This window comes from Oncorhynchus keta, unplaced genomic scaffold (assembly GCF_023373465.1).
Source record: "Oncorhynchus keta strain PuntledgeMale-10-30-2019 unplaced genomic scaffold, Oket_V2 Un_contig_15420_pilon_pilon, whole genome shotgun sequence".
Lineage (NCBI taxonomy): Eukaryota > Metazoa > Chordata > Actinopteri > Salmoniformes > Salmonidae > Oncorhynchus > Oncorhynchus keta.
Window position 1 is genome coordinate 22,782 of NW_026279306.1, and position 9,719 is coordinate 32,500.

At 47.2% G+C, this 9,719-nt stretch overlaps 1 long non-coding RNA gene across 1 annotated transcript; it reads left to right on the top strand.

Moving 5' to 3' along the window:
- The first annotated feature begins 3,621 nt into the window (after positions 1 to 3,621).
- Positions 3,622 to 5,806, top strand: LOC127918973 (uncharacterized). The gene is made up of 4 exons (XR_008101601.1): positions 3,622 to 3,738; positions 4,237 to 4,479; positions 4,615 to 4,837; positions 5,594 to 5,806. It is a non-coding gene; the product is annotated as an uncharacterized LOC127918973 (long non-coding RNA).
- The last annotated feature ends 3,913 nt before the right edge of the window (positions 5,807 to 9,719 follow it).

Here is a 9,719-nt window from a genome sequence, read left to right on the forward strand (position 1 = left end):
GGAATTTTCCTACTAAAGGACCAGGTGTCTTTGTGTAAGAAGCTATTTGTGTTCCTTAAATAAGTCCCTCCCTCCCTCCCTCCCTCCCTCCCTCCCTCCCTCCCTCCCTCCCTCCCTCCCTCCCTCCCTCCCTCCCTCCCTCCCTCCCTCCCTCCCTCCCTCCCTCCCTCCCTCCCTCCCTCCCTCCCTCCCTCCCTCCAGCGCTCCCCCTCCGTCCCTCCCTCCCTCCCTCCCTCGTCTCCTTTATCTGTTACTCAACACTATATCAGGGAGACCACACGACTGTCACCTCACACAGAACCAGGCTTGTCAGTCAGCTATGCCAAAGAGATTGAAATCAGAGAGAGAAAATAATAGAGAGAGAGAGAAAAGAAGAGAGAGAACACACAGAGAGAGAACAGAGAGAGAGAGAGAAAATAAGAGAGAGAGAGAAGAAGAGAGAGAGAGAGAGAGATCTGAGAGGACACAAATGTGCGCACAGGAAAACTACCTGATCTAACGAGCACAGGAGAGAGAGAGAGAGAGAAAAGAAGAGAGAGAGAGAAGATAGAGAACAGAGAGAGAGAGAGAGAGAGAGAGAAAAGAGAAAAGAGAGAGAGAACAGAGAGAGAGAGAGAGAGAGAGAGAGAGAGAGAGAGAGAGAGAGAGAGAGAGAGAGAGAGAGAATGAGATAGATAGAGAGAGAGAGAGGCCCAGGGAAATGTCCTCATCTGTGGGGACACAAATGCGCGCACAGGAACACTACTTGATCTAATGAGCACACGAGGGGACAATTTTATTACAGGCCATAGTGTCTCTAACTGTCTTAATCTCCCCCATAGGAACAACAGTGACGACACCGTCAACAACAACGGAAGGGATCTGTTGCAGCTCTGTAGAAGCCTGGGTCTGTACTTTGTCAATGGTAGGTTACAGGGGGGGTCTCTTTGGGGAGATTCACCTACTGATCACCTCTTGGCCACAGTACACTGGACTATATGATCACAGACATTGACCCTTTCTCTCTCAGCTCATTCACTGTCAAGCCACTAACACCTCTGTCTGATCACAGACAAATGACGTTGTTCCTCAAAAGAACAGACATGGAAACAACCACACATTCACAGCCCAGTGAGCTGTACAACATCAGACATTCATACAGATGGGCCCAAAACAGCACAGAAGAAAACCAGAAAGCAACCAGTAACCAAAATATCCAAACACTCTGAGATAACTTTCTGGATACCACATTCACTCACTCATAAACACAAACATGTTTCTATAAGAAACTAAACTATTACTGACCAGGAGCTCTATAAGAAACTAAACTATTACTGACCAGGAGCTCTATAAGAAACTAAACTATTACTGACCAGGAGCTCTATAAGAAACTTCAGACCCTCAAATTTAAAAAAGCATGTGGACCTGATGGCATCCATAATATGCTCAAACTCACTAGTGCAACATTTCAATTGGCTTTATTAAAACGGTTTAATTTGATCCTGAGTGTAGGTTATTTCCCTGACATCTGGAATCAAGGACTCATAACCCCAATCTTTAAAAACGGAGCCAAATTTGACCCTAACAATTACAGAGGCATTTGTGTGAACAGTAACCTGGGGAAGGTTTTCTGTAGTATTATAAATGTCAGAGTTCTAAACTTCCTGAATAAGCATAATGTCTTGAGTAAAAGCCAAATTGGATTTATACCAAAACTGATCATATTTACACCCTGCACACCCTGATAGATAAACATGTCCACCAAAATATACGCTTGCTTTATCGACTTCCAAAAAGCATTTGATTCTATTTGGCATACAGTACTGTTCTACAAAGTTATTGAAGTTATCTTGGCCATGATCTGTTATAATCTCCACCCGGCACAGCCAGAAGAGGACTGGCCACCCCACATAGCCTGGTTCCTCTCTAGGTTTCTTCCTAGGTTTTGTCCTTTTCTAGGGAGTTTTTCCTAGCCACCGTGCTTCTACACCTGCATTGCTCGCTGTTTGGGGTTTTAGGCTGGGTTTCTGTACAGCACTTTGAGATATCAGCTGATGTAAGAAGGGCTATATAAATACATTTGATTTGAATTGATTCGATTGAAAGTGTTGTAGGGTGTAAAACACATGACATAATTAAATCAATGTATACTGGCAATACGCGCAGCATTAAAATTGGCAAGAAAAGAACAGAATTCTTTAACCAGGGGCGGGGCCTTCGTCAGGGGCGGGGCCTTCGCCAGGGGCGGGGCCTTCGTCAGGGGCGGGGCCTTCGTCAGGGGCGGGGCCTTCGCCAGGGACGGGGCCTTCGCCAGGGGCGGGGCCTTCGCCAGGGGCGGGGCCTTCGTCAGGGGCGGGGCCTTCGTCAGGGGCGGGGCCTTCGTCAGGGGCGGGGCCTTCGCCAGGGACGGGGCCTTCGTCAGGGTTGTAATCTGCAGTCTTCAATATTTACAACAACGAATTGGCCAATATTCTAGAAAAATCCTCAGCCCCTGGTGTTAGTCTCCACAATTCAGAAGTTAAATGCCTACTCTTCTCAGATGACCTATTCCTTCTGTCACCCACAGCACATGGCCTACAACAGAGCCTGGACCTGCTAGAGCAGTACTTCCAGACCTGGGCCCTGGCAGTAAACCCCCACAGCACATGGCCTACAGCAGAGCCTGGACCTGCTAGAGCAGTACTGCCAGACCTGGGCCCTGGCAGTAAACCCCCACAGCACATGGCCTACAGCAGAGCCTGGACCTGCTAGAGCAGTACTGCCAGACCTGGGCCCTGGCAGTAAACCCCCACAGCACATGGCCTACAGCAGAGCCTGGACCTGCTAGAGCAGTACTTCCAGACCTGGGCCCTGGCAGTAAACCCCCACAGCACATGGCCTACAGCAGAGCCTGGACCTGCTAGAGCAGTACTGCCAGACCTGGGCCCTGGCAGTAAACCCCCACAGCACATGGCCTACAGCAGAGCCTGGACCTGCTAGAGCAGTACTGCCAGACCTGGGCCCTGGCAGTAAACCCCCACAGCACATGGCCTACAGCAGAGCCTGGACCTGCTAGAGCAGTACTGCCAGACCTGGGCCCTGGCAGTAAACCCCGCACAGCACATGGCCTACAGCAGAGCCTGGACCTGCTAGAGCAGTACTGCCAGACCTGGGCCCTGGCAGTAAACCCCCACAGCACATGGCCTACAGCAGAGCCTGGACCTGCTAGAGCAGTACTGCCAGACCTGGGCCCTGGCAGTAAACCCCCACAGCACCTGGCCTACAGCAGAGCCTGGACCTGCTAGAGCAGTACTGCCAGACCTGGGCCCTGGCAGTAAACCCCCACAGCACATGGCCTACAGCAGAGCCTGGACCTGCTAGAGCAGTACTGCCAGACCTGGGCCCTGGCAGTAAACCCCCACAGCACATGGCCTACAGCAGAGCCTGGACCTGCTAGAGCAGTACTGCCAGAACTGGGCCCTGGCAGTAAACCCCAAAAATACTAAAATAATGATTTTCCAGAGAAGATCCAGATCTCAGGGAATGAGACCAAAGATCTCAATTGGTACAACATATATAGAGTATTGCACACACTACAATTACTGAGGTTTAAAAATAAGCTTAACTGGACACCTTAATGAGGTGAGCTGAATGAACTGAGAGAGAAAGCACACAGGGCTCTACGCCATTAAAAAGAGAATTCAAATTGAAATACCGGTTAAAATTTGGCTAAAACTAATTGAATATGTCATTGAACCAATTGCACTTTATGGCAGTGAGGTGTGGGGTCCACTTTATGGCAGTGAGGTGTGGGGTCCACTTTATGGCAGTGAGGTGTGGGGTCCACTTTATGGCAGTGAGGTGTGAGGTCCACTTTATGGCAGTGAGGTGTGGGGTCCACTTTATGGCAGTGAGGTGTGGAGTCCACTTTATGGCAGTGAGGTGTGGGGTCCACTTTATGGCAGCGAGGTGTGAGGTCCACTTTATGGCAGCGAGGTGTGGGGTCCACTTTATGGCAGTGAGGTGTGGGGTCCACTTTATGGCAGTGAGGTGTGGGGTCCACTTTATGGCAGCGAGGTGTGGGGTCCACTTTATGGCAGTGAGGTGTGGGGTCCACTTTATGGCAGTGTCCACTTTATGGCAGTGTGGGGTCCACTTTATGGCAGCGAGGTGTGGGGTCCACTTTATGGCAGCGAGGTGTGAGGTCCACTTTATGGCAGTGAGGTGTGGGGTCCACTTTATGGCAGTGAGGTGTGGGGTCCACTTTATGGCAGCGAGGTGTGAGGTCCACTTTATGGCAGCGAGGTGTGGGGTCCACTTTATGGCAGCGAGGTGTGAGGTCCACTTTATGGCAGTGAGGTGTGGGGTCCACTTTATGGCAGCGAGGTGTGAGGTCCACTTTATGGCAGCGAGGTGTGGGGTCCACTTTATGGCAGCGAGGTGTGAGGTCCACTTTATGGCAGTGAGGTGTGGGGTCCACTTTATGGCAGCGAGGTGTGAGGTCCACTTTATGGCAGTGAGGTGTGGGGTCCACTTTATGGCAGTGAGGTGTGGGGTCCACTTTATGGCAGCGAGGTGTGGGGTCCACTTTATAGCAGTGAGGTGTGGGGTCCACTTTATGGCAGTGAGGTGTGGGGTCCACTTTATGGCAGTGAGGTGTGGGGTCCACTTTATGGCAGCGAGGTGTGAGGTCCACTTTATGGCAGCGAGGTGTGAGGTCCACTTTATGGCAGCGAGGTGTGGGGTCCACTTTATGGCAGTGAGGTGTGGGGTCCACTTTATGGCAGCGAGGTGTGAGGTCCACTTTATGGCAGCGAGGTGTGGGGTCCACTTTATGGCAGCGAGGTGTGAGGTCCACTTTATGGCAGTGAGGTGTGGGGTCCACTTTATGGCAGCGAGGTGTGAGGTCCACTTTATGGCAGCGAGATGTGAGGTCAACTTTATGGCAGCGAGATGTGGGGTCCACTTTATGGCAGCGAGGTGTGGGGTCCACTTTATGGCAGCGAGGTGTGGGGTCCACTTTATGGCAGCGAGGTGTGGGGTCCACTTTATGGCAGCGAGGTGTGAGGTCCACTTTATGGCAGTGAGGTGTGGGGTCCACTTTATGGCAGTGAGGTGTGGGGTCCACTTTATGGCAGCGAGGTGTGGGGTCCACTTTATGGCAGCGAGGTGTGGGGTCCACTTTATGGCAGCGAGGTGTGAGGTCCACTTTATGGCAGCGAGGTGTGGGGTCCACTTTATGGCAGCGAGGTGTGGGGTCCACTTTATGGCAGCGAGGTGTGGGGTCCACTTTATGGCAGCGAGGTGTGGCGTCCACTTTATGGCAGCGAGGTGTGGGGTCCACTTTATGGCAGTGAGGTGTCGGGTCCACTTTATGGCAGCGAGGTGTGGGGTCCACTTTATGGCAGCGAGGTGTGGGGTCCACTTTATGGCAGCGAGGTGTGGGGTCCACTTTATTGCAGCGAGGTGTGGGGTCCACTTTATGGCAGCGAGGTGTGGGGTCCACTTTATGGCAGCGAGGTGTGGGGTCCACTTTATGGCAGCGAGGTGTGGGGTCCACTTTATGGCAGCGAGGTGTGGAGTCCACTTTATGGCAGCGAGGTGTGGGGTCCACTTTATGGCAGCGAGGTGTGAGGTCCACTTTATGGCAGCGAGGTGTGAGGTCCACTTTATGGCAGCGAGGTGTGGGGTCCACTTTATGGCAGCGAGGTGTGGGGTCCACTTTATGGCAGCGAGGTGTGGGGTCCACTTTATGGCAGCGAGGTGTGGGGTCCACTTTATGGCAGCGAGGTGTGGGGTCCACCTGCAAAACAAGATTTCATCAAATGGGACAAACACCCCATTGAAACCCTGCATGCAGAGTTCTGTAAGATTCTCCTACATGTCCAGAGGAAAACTACAAACAATGCATGCAGGGCAGATTTAGGCCAATATCCACTAATAATAAAAACTCAAAAAAGACCAATTAAGTTTTGGAAACATCTAAAATACAGTGACCACCCTCTCATATCACTACCAAGTCCTGCAATGCCAAGAGCTGAGCAAAGAAAAGAGTCCCCTCATCCAGCTGGTCCTGGGGCTGAGTTCACAAACCTGTTCTACTAACACACTGAAGCCTCAGTCCCCTCATCCAGCTGGTCCTGGGGCTGAGTTCAGAAACCTGTTCTACTAACACACTGAAGCCTCAGTCCCCTCATCCAGCTGGTCCTGGGGCTGAGTTCACAAACCTGTTCTACTAACACACTGAAGCCTCAGTCCCCTCATCCAGCTGGTCCTGGGGCTGAGTTCACTAACCTGTTCTACTAACACACTGAAGCCTCAGTCCCCTCGTCCAGCTGGTCCTGGGGCTGAGTTCACAAACCTGTTCTACTAACACACTGAAGCCTCAGTCCCCTCATCCAGCTGGTCCTGGGGCTGAGTTCACAAACCTGTTCTACTAACACACTGAAGCCTCAGTCCCCTCATCCAGCTGGTCCTGGGGCTGAGTTCACAAACCTGTTCTACTAACACACTGAAGCCTCAGTCCCCTCATCCAGCTGGTCCTGGGGCTGAGTTCACAAACCTGTTCTACTAACACACTGAAGCCTCAGTCCCCTCATCCAGCTGGTCCTGGGGCTGAGTTCACAAACCTGTTCTACTAACACACTGAAGCCTCAGTCCCCTCATCCAGCTGGTCCTGGGGCTGAGTTCACTAACCTGTTCTACTAACACACTGAAGCCTCAGTCCCCTCATCCAGCTGGTCCTGGGGCTGAGTTCACAAACCTGTTCTACTAACACACTGAATCAATCAGGATAAACCAAATTACAACACAGTCAAAACAAAACTATATTGCTTATTGGGAAACACAAGCACAAACACAAAGCGAAATGCAGTGCTATCTGGCCCTAAATCGACAGTACACTGTGGCTAAATATTTGACCATGGTTACTGATCAAAACCTTAAAAAAACTATGACAAAGTACAGCCTTGCCATTGAGAAGGGTAGACACAGGAACACCTGGCTCCCTGTAGAGGAAAGGCTGTGCAACCACTGCACAACAGCAGAACCTGAGACAGAGCTGCATTTCCTGACAAAATGTCAAAAATATAAAACAATTAGAGAGTGTTCTTTTCCCAAATTTGAAACCCTTATTCAAGGTTTCAAAGACCTCTCTGATGAGGATAGGCTACCCGTCCTGTTGGGGGAGGACGCAGAGAGCTGTGGGTTGGCAGCGCACTACATTGCTGCCTGCCATAAGTTGAGGGACAGTGTCTGAGAAGAGAGAGAGAGAAGAAGAGAGAGAGAGAAGAGAGAGAGAGAGCTAGAGAGAGAGAGAAGAAGAATGAGAGAGAGACAGAACAGAGAGAGGGAAAAGAAGAGAGAGAGAGAGAAAAGAGAGAGAAAAGAAGAGAGAGAGAAAAGAGAAAGAGAGAAAAGAAGAGAGAGAGAACAGAGAGAAAAGAAGAGAGAGAGGGAGAACAGAGAGACAGAGAGAAAAGAAGAGAGAAAGAGAGAACAGAAGAGAGAGAGAGAACAGAGAGACAGAGATAAAAGAAGAGAGAGAGAACAGAGAGAGAGAAAAGAAGAGAGAAAGAGAGAAAAGAGGAGAGAGATCAGAGAGAAAGAAAAGAAGAGAGAGAGATCAGAAAGAGAGAGACTAGAAGAGAGAGAGAGAGAGAGAGTAAAGAAGGGTTAGGAAGAAAGAGAAAGCTGGAGAGGAAAAGAGAGAAAGATAAATGTAATTTCATTCATATTTTGTCACTTTCTTTTTCCAATTCAGTTGAATATCAATTCTGTCTCTGTGTTCTCTATAGACCTGTATATCTTTGTGTTCTCTATAGACCTACAGTATACTATGTATCTCTGTGTTCTCTATCGACCTACAGTATACTGTATATCTCTGTGTTCTCTATCGACCTACAGTATACTGTATATCTCTGTGTTGTCTACAGACCTGTATATCTCTGTGTTCTCTATAGACCTACAGTATACTGTATATCTCTGTGTTCTCTATAGACCTACAGTATACTGTATATCTCTGTGTTCTCTATAGACCTACAGTATACTGTATATCTCTGTGTTCTCTATAGACCTAGAGTATACTGTATATCTTTGTGTTCTCTATAGACCTACAGTATACTATATATCTCTGTGTTCTCTATAGACCTGTATATCTCTGTGTTCTCTATAGACCTGTATATCTCTGTGTTCTCTATAGACCTACAGTATACTTTATATCTCTGTGTTCTCTATAGACCTACAGTATACTGTATATGTCTGTGTTCTCTATAGACCTACAGTATACTGTATATCTCTGTGTTCTCTATAGATCTACAGTGTACTGTATATCTCTGTGTTCTCTATAGACCTGTATATCTCTGTGTTCTCTATAGACCTACAGTATACTGTATATCTCTGTGTTCTCTATAGACCTAGAGTATACTGTATATCTCTGTGTTCTCTATAGATCTACAGTGTACTGTATATCTCTGTGTTCTCTATAGACCTGTATATCTCTGTGTTCTCTATAGACCTGTATATCTCTGTGTTCTCTATAGACCTACAGTATACTGTATATCTCTGTGTTCTCTATAGACCTGTATATCTCTGTGTTCTCTATAGACCGACAGTATACTGTATATCTCTGTGTTCTCTATAGACCTACAGTATACTATGTATCTCTGTGTTCTCTATCGACCTACAGTATACTGTATATCTCTGTGTTCTCTATAGACCTACAGTATGCTGTTTATCTCTGTGTTCTCTATAGACCTACAGTATACTGTATATCTCTGTGCTATAAAGCATTAACTGTGATTGGTTAATAAGGTTAGACATTAACTCTGATTGGTTAAAGTTAGTCATTAACTCTGATTGGTTAAGGTTAGGATTAAGGTTAGTCATTAACTCTGAATGGTTAAGGTTAGACATTAACTCTGAATGGTTAAGGTTAGAAATTAACTCTGAATGGTTAAGGTTAGACATTAACTCTGAATGGTTAAGGTTAGACATTAACTCTGATTGGTTAAGGTTAGTCATTAACTCTGAATGGTTAAGGTTAGAAATTAACTCTGAATGGTTAAGGTTAGGCATTAACTCTGAATGGTTAAGGTTAGACATTAACTCTGAATGGTTAAGGTTAGACATTAACTCTGATTGGTTAAGGTTAGGCATTAACTCTGAATGGTTAAGGTTAGACATTAACTCTGATTGGTTAAGGTTAGGCATTAACTCTGATTGGTTAAGGTTAGACATTAACTCTGATTGGTTAAGGTTAATCATTAACTCTGATTGGTTAAGGTTAGACATTAACTCTGAATGGTTAAGGTTAGACATTAACTCTGATTGGTTAAGGTTAGGCATTAACTCTGATTGGTTAAGGTTAGACATTAACTCTGAATGGTTAAGGTTAGACATTAACTCTGATTGGTTAAGGTTAGACATTAACTCTGAATGGTTAAGGTTAGACATTAACTCTGATTGGTTAAGGTTAGACATTAACTCTGAATGGTTAAGGTTAGACATTAACTCTGAATGGTTAAGGTTAGACATTAACTCTGATTGGTTAAGGTTAGGCATTAACTCTGAATGGTTAAGGTTAGACATGAACTCTGATTGGTTAAGGTTAGGCATTAACTCTGATTGGTTAAGGTTAGGCATTAACTCTGAATGGTTAAGGTTAGACATTAACTCTGATTGGTTAAGGTTAGACATTAACTCTGAATGGTTAAGGTTAGACATTAACTCTGAATGGTTAAGGTTAGACATTAACTCTGATT